The 16,044-nt window shown below is 46.6% G+C and overlaps 1 long non-coding RNA gene across 2 annotated transcripts; it reads right to left on the reverse strand.

The window, feature by feature from the left end:
* Window positions 1-6,046: 6,046 nt before the first annotated feature.
* On the reverse strand, window positions 6,047-15,831 carry LOC143686512 (uncharacterized). Of its 2 annotated transcripts, none has more exons than XR_013177216.1 (3): window positions 15,704-15,825; window positions 6,470-6,768; window positions 6,047-6,146 (listed from the first exon to the last, which is right to left on the reverse strand). It is a non-coding gene; the product is annotated as an uncharacterized LOC143686512 (long non-coding RNA). The 2 variants fall into 2 exon arrangements; XR_013177217.1 differs by lacking the exons at window positions 6,047-6,146; window positions 6,470-6,768 and adding exons at window positions 13,582-14,063; window positions 15,570-15,703 and having other exon boundaries at window positions 15,802-15,831.
* Between the last annotated feature and the right edge of the window lie 213 nt (window positions 15,832-16,044).

The raw sequence follows: 16,044 nt of genomic DNA on the forward strand, positions 1-16,044 counted from the left end.
TGGATAACCTGAATAGCCCTATATTGATTAATGAAATAGAATTCATAATGAAAAAACTTCCCAGCAACAAACAAGCACAGGAAGACTCCTAAAAGATGGAAAGAATGCATCCAGGATGCTTGGGGATCTTAGGATTTCAGGAATGACAGAGAGGTGAGTTTCCTTATTGTTTCCCATGCATCCTGGATTGAAATCTGCATAAGCTTTCAACCTGGGAATGCCAGAGATACAGACAAAGAAAGTGCCAAGAAAAGTCTGTTCTTTCCAGATGAAGGACTGGGAAAGGAGAGCCTAACAATACAAAACCTTTTTAGTAATATCCACCTTACTCAAGCCAAGGACCAATGGAAAAACTGCATGCCCTTTGCACAGTTTCAGCAGGGCTGAGTAGGAAGTTTATCTTCCATCCCCTGCTGGCAGAGGCAACTATGCTCCTATACGATGAGATAGTGTCAGTGGGGTACAGTGGTGAGCTTGCCTCCACCTCTACCCAATGTCAGTGAGATTAAGCATGGTGGTACAAAGTGGAAAAGTCAGTACTTTGCTTCTCCTTAAGTGGAGCCTAGTGATAAGTTGAATCTCCATCTCTATCCATTATCAATGAGGTAGTGGGAGGTAGGGTTGGTTGGCACTCTGTTGCCTTCTTACTCCCCTGGTGTCAGCAGGAACTAGCAGGGAGTTGAGCTTCTGCTCCACCCTGCAGCAACAAAGTGGTGTGAGTCTGCCCTCTGTTTCCCTCTCCCTAAGGGCAGTGGAGCTAGTACAACCCCCACTTGGAGGCAACTAGGTGGTAGAAGTTGGTATTCACTTTCACCAGGAAAATGTCAGTAGGGCCAAAGAGGGAGGTGAACTCCCACCCCACCCACCTGCAGTGAGCCAGTGTGAGTCAGCTGACCCTACACATCCACCATGTCTTCCAGCCACACCTCATTAGGGGGCTGCCTGCTAAAAAAAGATTCAGTAAGACCCATAGTCTCATACTAAGAATCAGGAAATCACTCCTCATACTAAGAATCAGGAAAACCACAACTTGAATGATAAAAGACAATCAACAGATGACACACTGAGATAAACCAGATGTTGGAATTATCTGGCAAGAATTTTAAAGCAGCCATTATAAAAAAAATACTTCAACAATCAATTAAAACAAACAAACAAGTGAAAAAGTAGAAAACGTCAACAAGGAAAAGAAGATGTAAAAAAGAACTCAGTGGAAATTTTAGAACTGAAAAATACAATCACCAAAATATATGACTCACTGGATGTGCTCTATTGTAGAATAGAGAAGGCAAGTCATAGAATATGAACTTGAAGATAGAGCAATAGAGTTTACCCAATAACAGAAAAAACATATTAAATAAAAAAAATGAATATAGTCTCATGGGCCTGTGGGACAATAACAGAAGAATTAATATTTGAATTATCAGAGCCTGGAAGGAAAAGAGAGAAAGAAAGGAATTGAAAAAATATGTAACAAAAAAATCATGGTTGAAGTGTCCTAATTTGGATGAAAAATGAACCTACAGATTCAAGAAGCTGAAAAAACCCAAAGTAGGACAAAACCAAAGAAATCCACAACCAGAACTATCATGACTAAATTTCCAAAAACTTAAAACAAAGAAAAATAATCAGAGAGAAAAACACTTGAATGACAGAATTTTTCATCCAAACCATGAAGACCAGAGGGAAGTAACACAATAATTTTCAAATATTGAAAGAAAAGGACTGTTAATGGCAAATGTTATATTTGTCAAAACTATCCTTCAGGAATGAAGAGAAAATAAAGACATTCTTGAAAAAACTAAAAGAATTTATTGCCAGCACACTCACTCTTAAATAATGCCTAAAGGAAGTTCTCTCAATGGAAATGAAAGGCTTGGAACTGCAGAAGGGAGAGGAAAACATTGAGGTGGGAGACCTGATTTTAAAAATTGTTACTCCCAATGAATTTGTATTATGTGCATCAAGATATTCTCTGAACTACGTGGCCAAAAAGAAAAAAAGAGGACTGAACCAGATGTCAGAGCTGATCTGAGCTGTCAACGGTTATTGTTCAATGCCTCGAGGTTCAAATTCTTATGTTCTAAACAGTCTTGTTCTTATCAGTGACAAAATTTCTAAAAAAAGCAAATATTGTACTTCTGAACTTAAGCTACATTTTTACTAATATAAAAAATATGAAGCCTAGGACAGTTACTACAAATCTGACACACAGACAACAAAAATAGTTGGTGAATGAATGAATGAGTGGTCAGTGAAGAAAACACTGGAAATCTTTCTAAGATAATAGAGAATGTGCAACAAGACCTCAATTTTTAACCCAGAGAGGCTATTATAAGATTTTGTCATGTTACATAAATATTCATCTTTCCTTAAAAAATGATTATGGCTCTCTGCTCTCAGGTATGATATGAATTTTTCAATTTACTGATAGAAAAACATAATTATTCTGGAAAAAATTTACTTTCATTTTATGTAGGTGATGAAATTGCATTACTTAATCTTACTAATATAAAAAATCATGTTTGTGTGGCTTAAATTTTATATCCAAACCTGAGGGAAGACACTGCTGCCATTTTTAAACTTTGGAAAATATTACAACTGAAAAGCAACTAAGCCATGCTGTTCTGACTGGAATTAATCACTGTAAAGCTCTGGCATCTACACGTTGAAAATGGCATTAAAAAAGGAACTAAAGCGGGGAAGCTGAAATTAAGCTGTGGCTGATGCATTTTAAAAAATGACAGACAAACCTTAGAGGATATAATCAATGTATCAGAAAGAAATTTACAGGACAAGCCCCTTAAAATGGGGAATGTCGATTTCATGAACAATAAAAAAAAGTGCTGCATACTCCTTTTCTTCTAAAATATTACACAGTGATATGCAGTGATGTGACAAGCACTGCAGCTCACAGCTGTTAGTTTGAAGACAATTCTCCATGGGTTGGGCTCGCGTGTTTGTAGGTTTTGCAAGCAGAGGCACTGATTGTTTTTTATCTGGACTGTGATCTCATGGTTGTTTTTATAGCAAACAGCCTTGGAAGACACAGTGTCTCCTTCCAGAGCAAAGGAAGGTTTGCTTAAAGCCTTGGAAGATTGAGACCGAGTTTCCCTCACAGCAAAGGGCAGGCCACTGTGAAGGAATTGTGCTGTCCCAGCTCACTGCACGCATGGTGCTTCCTGGTCTTGTTTGCATCACTCCGTGGGAATTGGGCCTTGGGAGTCAGCAAGAAAATGTTGATTCTCTGGCTACTGCCATTGCCGTGACTAAAAATCAAAGAAAACTTCAGGTCCAGAGAGCTTTGTAGTGAATTCCACCAACATTTAAGGAAGAAGTAACACCACTTTTACATAACATTGTTCAGAAATCAGAAGAGGCGCAAATGTCTCCCCATTCATTTTTCACGATTGCCCAGATACCAAAAACAAGACAAAAGCATCACAAGAAAAGGAAAAATCCTCATCAGAGGTCAACAAATAGAATCCCCCAATGTATAAAATGGATAATCTGTCTTCACCAAGTGGGCTTCATGCCAGGAGTGTAAAGATGGATTAATATTAGAAAATTTAATAATGTATTTCACCATATTAACAATAGAAACTAAAGCGTCATCACAATGGAATCAGAAAAAAATATATGATGCAATTCAAAACTCATTCATGATATAGACTGGTTGCACACTAAACATGGAAGGGAACTTGCCCACGCTCTCCAGGGGTGCCCGTGGAGACGCTCCAGTGAACAGCACACTTCTTGAGCAAATACTGAGTGTTTTTTCCCTCCAAGAAGAAGACAAGGATGTCCTCCCTCACCAATTCTAGTCAGTGGGATAAACCAAGAAAAAGAAATAAAAAAGATACCATTCGGTAAAGAGGAAATAAAACTCTTTATCCACAGAGAACAGGATCAGCAAGTTGGTAAAACCTAAGGAATCTATTGGACATATTAATTGAGTTTAGTAAGTTCCCAGGATACAAGAGAAAGGCAGGTGCAGAAATGGGAGGGACTTTGTGATTCTGGTTGTCCAGCCCGAATTGTAGGGTCCATTCGGAAGCGAGGATTGAACCTCTCTCTTCTCAAAGCATGTGAGGCAGAGGAGGGACGGCTCCACAGAGAAAACCAACGCAGAATTACTGGGAGAAGGGTGCAGAGACACTGAGGGAAAAGCAACAAAGGCCCATCACAGAGACCCTTCACAACCTCTAGAAGAACAGAGAGGGGGAAGAAAACTGTGCCAGTTTTAAGCTGTTGTGTATCCCAGGAAAAGCCATTGTTCTTTAATCCTGATTCAATGTTGCTGGGTGGGATCTTTTTGATTGTTTCTATGGAGATGTGACCCACCCAATTGTAGGTGGTAACTTTTGATTAGATGTCTTCCGTGGAGATATTTCTCCACCCATTCCAGGTGGGGTTGCTTACCAGAGTCCTCTAAGAGGGAACCATTTTGGAAAAACTTTCAGAGCCGACAGAGACAACATGAGGCCCAGACTTTTGGAGATGCAGGAAGAAAAGCCCCCAAGGAGACACTTGCCCCCAGGGAAGCTGTTTGAAACCAGAAGCCAAAGGACCAGCAGACACCAGCCACATGCCTTCCTGGCTGACAGAGGTGTCCCAACCCATTGGTCTTTTTTTGAGACAAGTTATATTTCCCTGGATACCTTAGTTTGGACATGTCTAAGGCTATGTCTATAGCCTTAGAACTATAAACTTGTAATGTAATAAATTCCCTTTATAAAAACTGTTCCATTTTGTGTATACTGCATTCTGGCAGCTTTAGCAAACCAAAACAAAAAACTTGCCAAATGATGCATGACCAGAAAGTGGCAAAGTCTAGCTCAGAACCTATGGAGCTTTGAAGTACAGTCTAGCTGTCTTTCTGTTACACCAAACTGCACCTCTGCTAACTAATCCCAAGTACTTCTGAGTTTCCAAAAGCCACAGACACATATGACTCCTGGCAACATAAATATACACCCTCTCACTTAAGTCACCAGAATATACATGCACATATAAATAATGTGTAGGAGAAACATCTGGAAGGATGCATGCCACGGTTAATACTGGTCACCCCCAGAGAGGGGTTTTGAGAGTGGGGACAGGGAAGAGGGGTTGCATGCTTCACTCTTTGTTTCCCTGCAAGGTCTGAGCTTTTTCCTAGAGTATATTCCTGTATTAGTTCTCCAGCCTTGCTTCCCAAAGTGTCCCTATCTGTCCTCTCACATCGACTGAAAATACTTGTCTTGTCATACCATCACCCATCTCCTAAACTTCAGGGGCTCCCCACAGCTCTCATCGTTAAGCCCAATGTCCTCAGCTTGATGAATGCAGCACTTCTTGACAACCTGACCAGCTCATGTCCTCACCACCTCAGTATCAACCACTACCCTCCCCACAGCCCGCCCCAAAACACTCACACGTCCTCAGACACATGATTCACTAACTCATTCATGCAGCCAGCTTTTTACCTGCACATGCTGTTCCTCCTGCCTGGAATTACCATCTTCACCCAATGCCACCACCCAGTGAATTCTGCTCAGCCTTTGGGCCCACCTCAAGGGCCACCTCTGGTGTGAACCTTTCCACAAGCCATGCCATCACTCAGATATGGGTCCTACTTCATTCTTGAAGACAACTGTGTAAAGATGTAACTTTCACAATGTGACTGTCTGATTGTGAAAACCTTGTCTTATACTCCTGTTATCCAGGGTATGGACAGATGAGTAAAAAAATAAGAACCAAAAATAAATAATAGTGGGGATAAGGGGTAAAGAAAACTTGGGTAGATTGAAATACTAGTGGTCAATGAGAGGAAGGGGTAAGGATATGGGATGTATGAGCTTTTTTCTTTTTTCTTTTTATTTCTTTTTTCTAGAATGATGCAAATGTTCTAAAGATGATCATGGTGATGAATACACAACTATGTGATGAAATTGTGATTGTACACCATGATTGTACACCATGTATGGAATGTACACGTGTGAAGATTTGTCAATAAAAATACACTAAAAAATAGACAATTGGCTAGTAGGCATTCTTTAATGACCCCTTACCAGCCTTGAGAACAATAGATACTGTAGGCCACTAAAGCAGAGTGCATTCTGATGCATGAAGTAGCTTCAAAACAAAAGGATGACTTTCCATCCCTGCCAGACAAGAAAGAAAGAGGACAAGATTTCCTGAACTGGGGACACAGACCACAAAATGCCTTCACACCCACTGCCCTTTGTATCTGTACCCACAGTGCTTTGTCCAGTGGCCACCACATGGAGGGAACTGGATAAACTCTTGCTAAGTCAATACAAAGATGCATGAAGCACTTATTTTGTGCCAGGCCTGGTCTCAGCACTAGGGACCCAAGGATAAAGGAGACAGATGCCCTGCCCCAAGAAATTCATTGTCTCATGGAAGAGAAAGATATATAAACAAATAATGGTAATTTTCTCACAGTGTTAAGAGCAATACTCACTGGGATTACAGATGAGGTCATGGTTAAATATGCCTGGGGTGTCATGGAAAGATTTGTACTGGATGTGAGATATTAACTTGGTCTTGAAGCATGAGGGACCAGTGTGGTAGAAGGGTCAGCATTCTTGAGGCAGGTGTAATATTTCAGGTCTTACTGGTGAGTCGTTCTCGTGCCTGGACCTTAGCTCTCCAATGCTCACAGAATCTGCCACACGTGCCGAGGCGATGCCAGCTCAGTGATGCATTGAGTGCAGGTGGTGGAAGGTGGTTGGCCATTGCGGTCCATGATGGGTATATTGTCTGTAGATCATTAAAATAAAATTAAAGTGACTAAGCCATTTGGCTTTTTTTATCATCACCATGTGCCTGCAATTCTAAACAACGTCAGTGATAAAATATTTTCCTGCGTCGGGCCCATAGACAGGTCCCCTCCACTTTGGATTGGATTATGTTCTCTTGGTGTTTCCTAGTCTGATCACTCAACATCTCTCAATCGTGTAATTCACTTTACCTCCTCTAGTGCTTTTTTCTTCATTACAGCGTCAAGGGCCAGCAGCTAGGATAGGCTTGGTTGTGCTGCAGAAACACATAACTTCAGTGGCTTATAATAAAGATTTTTCACTCATGCTGCATGGCCATGGCTGATTGGCTAGGGGTACCACTCTGGGCCTTTGCTTGGGATTCGGGTGGGTGGAGGCTCCATCTCAACACGGTCTTCCACAAGTAACCTGGCAGGTGGGGCAGGGAGCGCCGAGTACCTTGCACCGCCATTGCCATATCTACCCAGAACCAGCGCTTTGGCTCACATTTCATCGGCCAAAGTGAGTCAGATGTTTGTATGAGTTGCAGAAGGAGGAAAAGTGCATGCTTAACATGGACCCAGAGGGAAAGAAAACACGAGAACATTTGTGAACATTTATAATGTATCTTACAATCATCAAAGTATATGATTATAATAATTGCTTAAAAGTGGCCATTTCTGGGGAATGTGCTTGGTGGGAGGGAGAGAGGAGCAACGGATCGCCAGACTTTCCCAATCTTCTGGCCAGGCCTCTATTTACACCCAAGGAGCTCTGTCCCCCATTCCCTCCACTGTGATTGCAACACTGACCACCAACTATGGAACTAGAAATGAAGGTGCAAACCCAGACATTTACACTCAAAAGCCGCAGGGGTAAATGCAAAATGATCTGGATACCTAAAAAGCAAGTTTTCTATTGCCAGAGCTAATGCAGAATGCCACCATGGGCTGGTAGGTTATTTGGATACAGGCTAAGCCGATATAACAGAGGCGCCCATTACAGTGACTTTGGTAAACTCCAAACTGATTTCTCTCACGTATAACACGCAGAGGTAGGAGGCCCAGGGGGTGGGGTAGCGTTGCCATCTGCAAATGTAGCTTCTACCTCCAGGTCCAAGGTAGAAGCTTAGCTCTCGCCATCTCCTGCCAGCAGGAAAGGGAGAGGGGCTAGAGGAAGGCATATATATTCTTTTTAAGGGTACCCCACAATCAATAACATCTCATGGGTCAGTAATTAGTCAGTGGTTTCCCTTAGCAGCAAGGAGGCTGGGAAATGTTGATTTATTTGAGCAGCCTTGTACCCAGCTAAAATATTACCACAATATTTTGGACAATGTGGGAGGATCTAATCAAGGGCATGCTGCAGTCTGCCAACTGAGAAGGCCAAGGATGAATTTAGACAGAGGCACAAAGCTAAGAAACTGCAAGTCTCTACGTGGGCAAGCAGCATCCACCCCAGGTCAGGAAGGGAAGCTGGATGGTACGGAGCTGTTGCTTGCTTTGCAGGCCCATGAGCACCTCCAATGCCAGTGAGCAGGGACGGTCTTCTGTACCCTGAGCCCTGCTCAGGCTTCTTCCAGCAGCTCAGTCCCAAATCGGCTGTTCCCTCATCCGACAGCTTTCCCTTCCAACAGCTCGGGACATAGCCATGCCCCCACCTCCCTCCCCAGCAGGGAGCACGTGGTGCCTTGGGCAGAGCTGCCGATGTGTGGGTAAGTGACCAAGGGGCAACTAGACAGAGTCACTGTAAAATTGTCCACTGCCAGCAGATTCTTGGGCTGTGCCTTAGAGACCGCGTTGGGGCAGCTGCAGGTGGGTCCTCGTGGGGGAGGCCCAGTGGCATACTGGGAAGAGAGATAGACGGAGACAGGAGACAGAGTTAGGGCGGATTCAGTCGGAGGAGGGCCTCGTGGGTCTGGTGAGACAAAGAGCAGGAATTTTACCATGTACAAAATGGGTGCTTGTCGCGCTTTCTTCAACTGGGTTGGGACCTAATCAGACTGTGCTAGAGAAAAGTGGGCCTGGGTGCGAAGTGAAAGAGGTCTGGAGCTGGAGAAGCTGAAGAGAAGGCATCTGACAAGGAGGATCTAGCAGGAGTCGTGAAGGCTGAACGAGAAGGTAGCAATAGGGACCCCAGGGTAGGGGTGGAGGCGGGCATTTGAATCATGGAGGCATTAGAATGGTCTGAACCTGCTGTTAAGGAAAAATGATGGCTGAGGGTGAGTGCCACGGTCCCATAGCAGGGAACTGGGTGAACGGTGCCTTGAACGAAGTCCAAGGCATTCGAGAAGGGCTTTGGGAGCACCTTGAGTTCCTGAGGACACCCTGCCCGGAGGCGCTAACCCCTAATCCGTTAGCCTGTTCCCCAGGCACCCAGCGGGGAGCCCGCCGAGAGCCAGCCTTCTGCACACGTGTGTTCAGTTTAATTTAATGGAAACTCTATGTGCTGTATTAAAACAAAACGGGCCTAATTTCTCTCAGTCAGGGGAAAGAAAATCCCATTGTCTGGCAATAGCTTCATCTCTTAGTTCCAGACCCTCAGTATAGCAAATCAATCTCGGAAAGAGGGCTAAAAAGAAGGGAAGGAAGGAAGATGTGCTCCTTTCAGCCGGGGCCCCTTTGCTGCCGCTGGGGGGTGGAGGCCTGTGTCCGAGCGGGGGTGAGCACTGTCCCATTCCCAGAGCAGACAGCGCCTCGTAACCCACGGGTCAGCTCCCCTGGGAGCCTCGTCCCTGCCTTCCCGTCCCTGCCTTCCCGTCCCTGCCCCTGCGCTGAGTCAGCCCTTCCCTAGCAAAGTCTCCAGGGAGCTACCTGCCCTACCGGGAGGGGGAGCTCTGATGGAGACAGTTCGCAGTAGCCATCCCCGCCTGCGCCTTCGCGGGGCTGCCCCGGGAGAGCAGAGGCTGCTCAGAGAATGCCCAGCGCCCTCTCGGGCCCGGGGGCTTGCTGCTCTGGCGGGGAGGACAGCAGACCCCGGCCAGGGCGCAGGGGGCGAGTCACTCGCAGGCAGGGCCGCGGGGAGCGCATTCGCTCAGGCCAAAGCCGGCCTTGGCAAGTAGTTGCAGCGCGAGGAGCGTGAGGAGCGTGAGGAGCGCAAGCTCCAGGGTGTCCTCGAACTCACCCCTCGTGGCACCCAGAGAACGTTGCGATGTGAATGCTGATGGTGTGTGTGTGTGTGTCGGGGGAGTGTGTGCTCGTGTTCTCGAAAGGATGACAACCACACAGATGATAATGGAATTGCAGATCTAGATGTCCAGCGGGACATCCTCTCCCCACCGGTTGGTACCTTCAGCCGGTGCTGACTTTGCGCGGTTGGGAGCCTGGTGCTCAGGCGCAGCTAGGAGTGGAAAGGGGTGATGGCAAAAAAGCTGACATTTGCCAAGGATCCGTAGTGCTTGGAAACTTGAATACTATCCTCAAGCTACCATTTCATAATCACCGCGATGCTCGTGCCTGTGCAAAGCAGCTGAATGTATGTACCTCTAACCCTTTATTTTTTGGGGGGGTGCATGGTCCAGGAATTGAACCCGGGTCTCCCGCATGAAAGGTGGGCATTCTAACCACTGAACCACCTGTGCACCCACTCCTAACCTTTTTAGCAGACCTGGGAGGGAGCTCTCGGTGGTTTTCATTTGATAGGTGAAGAGATGGAGGCTCAGCTTCAGCAGCTCGCCAAAGGCACCCAGCTGCCCAACACTGAAGGGCGCCCCGTAGGCCATCCCCAAACCCTCTGTGTATCTGTGAAATGCCACCCATGGGGCCTCCATGGCAGGGCGGCCCGGGAGCACCTGGTGATGTTCTCACAAGCGTAGTGCAGAGCCCCAGCCCGCCGGGCCCTCACAGAGGGGCGCTCAAGGTTATGCAACCCCAGGACCCAGCTCTCTCTGGGACGAGGCCTTGTGGGTCCAGCTCTTTCCACCTTTTGGGGCTCACCCTCCTTTACACCCCAGTTGTTTCTTCCTGAGTCATCAAGTGGAAAGAAAATGGAAACCAGTCTGCATGCCGGGGATAACAGCTGGGCTTGTATCTTTCCCATCTTTTGTATCTTCAGAAGGGTCTGGAATGGTGCAGCGTTTCAGTATAAATAGTTTCTGCACTGTACTGTGCATTCTTTTAGCCTGGAGGACAACCAGCCCTTTTCCTTTCTCCACCCCTCCCTTTGCTTCCAGGAGCAGTAATGAAATGGCATCCTCTTGCTCTTACTTGCATCTGGCATGATGGACATTCCCAGCCCTGGTTTTATATTCGAGAAAATGGGGCTCAGGGAGGGTAAGTGGCTGGGACAGGTCTATCTAGCACAGAGAGCAGGGTTCTGGAAGGAGTGCCAGAGCACTGTAACATCCTGTGGGTGGCAAGAGGCGGGTGGTGGGGATGGGGAGAGCTGGAGCCGACCTCCAGACCCACTTCAGCGTTTGTCCTCCTTACCCACTTTTGTGGTCTCCCGGATAAATTGCTGCAATATGCGCTCCTTGGCACCAGCCCCGAAGACCACCCAGGCATCGAGGCAAATGCAAAATGCAGTCCCCAGCCTCGGCCCAAAGCAGTGGGTCTGGAAGCCAAGCACGCCCTGTGGTCTCCCCGGGTGCTCGGACCCCCCACTCCCCGCCAGGTGAGTGCAGAGCAAACACAATCGTGAGACCACAGTCCCACCCACCGGGAGAGCAGGGGGGCTGGAGGGGACCCAGCTGGCAGCCCCTACAGGCTGAGCACAGTCACCAACTCCCCAGCGTCAGCTGGGTGTTTTGGGTTCCCGGGATCCCAGATGGGGCCTGCTTTGTACAGCTAGTGCCTTTCTGCAAAGCTGGGTGAGTACATGGATTTTTGCAAGTTTTCACAGAAGTTTTAAAAGTTATTAAGAGAGGTCACTTGTTTGAAGGCATCATCCTGAAAGCCTTTTGTAAAGAGTCCCTGCCTCAAGCAACCCCCTTTGTAAGTCTTAATGTGTGCATCTTGGATGGGCTTTGGGTCCCATTTAGTTGCCACATCCCATGTAAGCCCCACAACTTAGGAAGCAGAAAACCTCCGTGTGCAGCTCAGGTCTTCACTTCCTGACAGCTTGGCCTCGAACTTGGGAGAACGATTTAACTTCTTAGACTGACCATTAAACAGTGCAATGCTCTGAAAGTGACAATACGCTGCCTGACGCCAGTGGAGCATTCGACAGTGGTGGCTGTCTTCAGAGATGGAAGCTCATAGCCTTCTCTGCAGAACAGAAATACTACCCCATCCACCTCCCTGCAGGGTGGATGAGAGCTGCTAGAGAGCACTGTGCAAATCGAGACATTATTTATTCATTCACTCGACACATATTCTTAAGCATCTAGGAGTGGATGCTTTATCTGAGAATAAATGCCCACAGTGCAGTTTGGTAATTGTTTTAATGGAGGGAAGCATAAAGCAGTGTGGGGCATGGAATGGAAACCTGGTTCTCCCCAGGGAAGTTAAATCCGGCTTTGCAGAGCAGGTAACTGTAATGCTAATATTTGTTGACTTCTTACCGGACACTAAGAATTTGCCAGGCAAATAAGCATGAGAAGAGGAAGAGTCAGCAGATGGAAGAGCACGTATGGAGGCTCAGAGTGTTAAGGAGGCATGCTCAGGGAAGAATGTGTGTTATTAATTACACAGTGTTGCTGCAAGATTGTGGGAATGATTCACACAGGTGGGTCCAGCACAGCCTCTCACTTTTACTTTCTTCCGGAGCGCAGTGGCTCTCAGCCAGGCTGGCAGTGCTTCTCCATGTGGGGAGCCCTATCTGACCTGCACCAGGACAAGGCCTGGTGGTGCAGGCGTGTGGGGCTCAGGACCTAGTGCTCGCTCCACTCTCGCATGCACCCAGCAGCAGCACACAGCGCAGAGCTGGCTTGCCCCAGGTGCCCACCGCACCCTCTTGGCCCACCGGGTGGGATCCTGTCCTATCCTCAGTTCTGTCGCTGGGCTTGGCACTTCTTAGACCTGTCAAAGTATGTAGAATTGAACTGACAGCTGTTGGGAACCCAAGGACTCTCTCCTGAGCATTCAAATCAACGAGAAAATTGACCTTGGTTGTGGTAATTTCCTCCACGGATTTTATTTGGGGCTCGGAATCATCTTTCATTTTCTTGATCGGGGGTAGCAGAGTTGGTGAGAAAACGTCCTGATGAGGTTTCAGGGTTGAAGACCAGGTTTGAGCCACTTCTTTCTCTGGATACTAAGTAAGTCCACCCACACTGTAAATTCACAGGGACTGAGCACCTCTGTCCCTTCACTGCCACTGCCCTGGTTTGGCTTCATCCTGCCCTTTGTGTTTCTCACTGGCCACTCTGACTCCAGGCTGGGCCCTCTCGGCTTCTCCTCTCTGCTGCCAGAGAATCGTTTTTCCCCAGCGCAGATGTAATTATTTCCTTTTCTGCTGAAAATCGTCTTATGGTTTCCCAGGACCAAACCTGAGACCTTGGGTTTTAGCCCAGGCTCTTCTAGAAGGTTCAGAGCATGGCTTTAGATTCAGGCTGTTCAGATTTCCATCCCAGCCCTTACGGGTTGTGTGACATGGAAATGATTCGTTGACTCTTCCTGTGCCTCAGTTTCCTCATCTATAAAAGCCACATAATTAGTTGTTAGTCGTATCAAGAATTAAATGTGCTAATTTGTATGTAATGCACATACAACAGTACCTAAATGGAGGATTCTTACCATTATGTTTTGTGCCTGAACCCCTTCTCAGAATAAGATTAAATGCATAAAATAAAGTATTATAAGGGAAACCAATCCTATCAAGAATTATCACAATATAAAAGCCTCACCACATTTATGATATATAAATCTGTGTGCTTTATTGAGGCATAATGAGATCTAGAGGCAGGTCTAACAGTTCTGTAGTTTCAGAGAAGAGATGAATTCCAGCACTCTTTTGGGATTCCTGCAGCAGGCCTCACATGAGACGGTGATGGAAGCACAGGTTGAGGCATGCGGACGCTGCTGTGGCCGCTGCCTGCGCTGATGGAGGTAGAAGCCCTGACTCTCAGAGCTTAGCGACAAGAAAGATGAGGGCGTCGTTCCCCTTCAAGTCCGTGGATCCCTCCTGCATTACTCCTAAATACCCTGTAAGGTCTGTGCACCTCAACTTCAGAACTTCTGGACTAGGGCATGGTAAATGCTTCCAACTAGCTCGAGAAAGGCGGTCAGTTCAGTGCCAACAGGGGCCAGGAAGGAACACAAATGAGCAAAGCGGCAGCTATAAGGCACACTCAAGTCAGAAAGACTTGAGAAAGTCCCAATAAAACAGGGCAGGTGCTCCTCAGCTCAGCAGATCATTCTGGAAAGAAACGCAGATGCATTTGGCCAACCTCTTCGTGGGGAGGCAGAAAAGTAAAATTTTTAAGAGAGCTCCCTTTTCCCCACCCGGAGTGTGAAATGCTGGTCCGCAGGCTGCCACGGCAAGGCCACATCAACTTGCCCAAGGGCCAGTGGCATCCTGGGCTGCCTTAGAGCCGCTCAGCTCTGCATCACCTGCCGGCACATCTTGGGCCTGAGTCCACAGGGACAGTCTCGCCCTTCTTTGCCTGGTGACACAGCCCAGGAGCCCACGCTCAGAAAACTCCTTCACAGGGCTCCCCGCCCGGTATGTCTGCCTTTCTCCTCCTTGCTGCTTGCTGCTCGCCCAGCCGTGGTCACAACGGGATTGCACTTTTCTTACTCTACTTCAGAGGCCTGTCTCCTTAACGGCCTCTCCCCTTAGATTGTGCAGGGCAGGGCCCACCCCCTTCTTTTTCACATCTTTTTCTCTGAGAAAGTACCTAGGAACTGCATTTGTGAAGGAATGAAATGAATGAATGATTCAGAGAACGTGACTCCTAAGAGTCTTTTGAGTCCAAAGAGGTTTCAAGGGTGAGTTTCCTGATACCCGGAAGGACTAAAGCCCTCGCTCCCAGACCGGCTGGCCCGGCTGCTGGGTGGAAAACGTGACTGTGGAATAATGACAATGTTTTCAGATTCCCACGGCAAGTTCTTCTGACAGTCTCCATGAGACAAGCCTTCCCCTTCTGAGGGTGGATTTGATTTTTTAAAAAATACATGTAAATCATTCAGTAATCCTTCATATGAATAAGGTGGAGAACAAACTCAGAAACAGGATTTTTGTCTCCCCCAAATGAAACAGAGGGCGGAGGGCTGTCTGTGAAATAATAAAACTGAAGTTCTCACCTGGCTTGTAAACCAGCTGTAAAGGTAATTTCTAAAGGAATTCTGCAGACCCATCTCAAGCCGAACGTCATCTAAGACTAATGCTTCTGGAGGAGAAGGCTGCAACTTTCTACAGAATCCAGGGTCTGATTCGTTGCTTTAAAAAATACAGCCTCAGGGGGTGCAAGGGTTAGTTCAGTGGTAGAATTCTTGCCTGCCATGCTGGAGACCCCAGGTTCGATTCTGATTCCTGGCCTGTGTACTCTCCAACCCATGTCCCACCCCCCACCCCCCCAATTCAACAAATGATGGAAAAAAGAGAATGAAATGTGACCCTCCAACACACACACAAACATACACAAATCCAGACTTGTTGTGTTTAGAAATAACTCTTGCATTTGCAGAGTACTTACATTTTTGAGGGTGTTTTGCATTTATTTCTTTAGACCATCAGTAATTCTGTAAGATATTAGGGGCACGCATTAGCAGCCCCATTTGACAGGTGAGAAGGTGGAGGGCCAGGGTGCTGGATGACTTATGAACGGTCACACAGCTAGAGGGAGGCAGAGCCAACTCAAGCTCTCTCCTACCTGCTACCACGTTCCTCCTTCCATCAAGGATATATATGAAATATGCAAACCTCGGGTGTGAGTAGTACTTAGCAGACAAGTCATTGTTCCAATGTCCTTAGTAGGTCAACATGGCAGGTGAGCGAAAGGACATTCTCATTTTCTGAGAATCTGAATCTGCAGTGTGTCGCGGTCCTGTGCTTACCTGTACAAGAGGCACAATAGTGTAGTGGACAAGAACAGAGACTGCGGAGCCAGACAGCCTGGCTTTGCCCCCCAGCTCTACCACCAACTAGAGCTTACCTTCTTCGTATCTCGGTTTACTCATCTGTAAAAGAAAGATAACCACTCATTAACTGTTTTAATGTATGGGAAATCTATGAACAGTGCCTGGTCTATAAAAAGAAGCATTTGCTGTTGTAATTTCATTTTAATTTCTTGACAACTCTTAGTTGTCTGTGGCATTATCCTTTATTTAGCAGATGGAGGAACTGAGATTAAGCCATTTGCCCAAAGTTCTACACACAATGTGGTAGAACTGGGACC

Source organism: Tamandua tetradactyla, chromosome 6, assembly GCF_023851605.1.
Source record: "Tamandua tetradactyla isolate mTamTet1 chromosome 6, mTamTet1.pri, whole genome shotgun sequence".
NCBI classification, from domain to species: domain Eukaryota; kingdom Metazoa; phylum Chordata; class Mammalia; order Pilosa; family Myrmecophagidae; genus Tamandua; species Tamandua tetradactyla.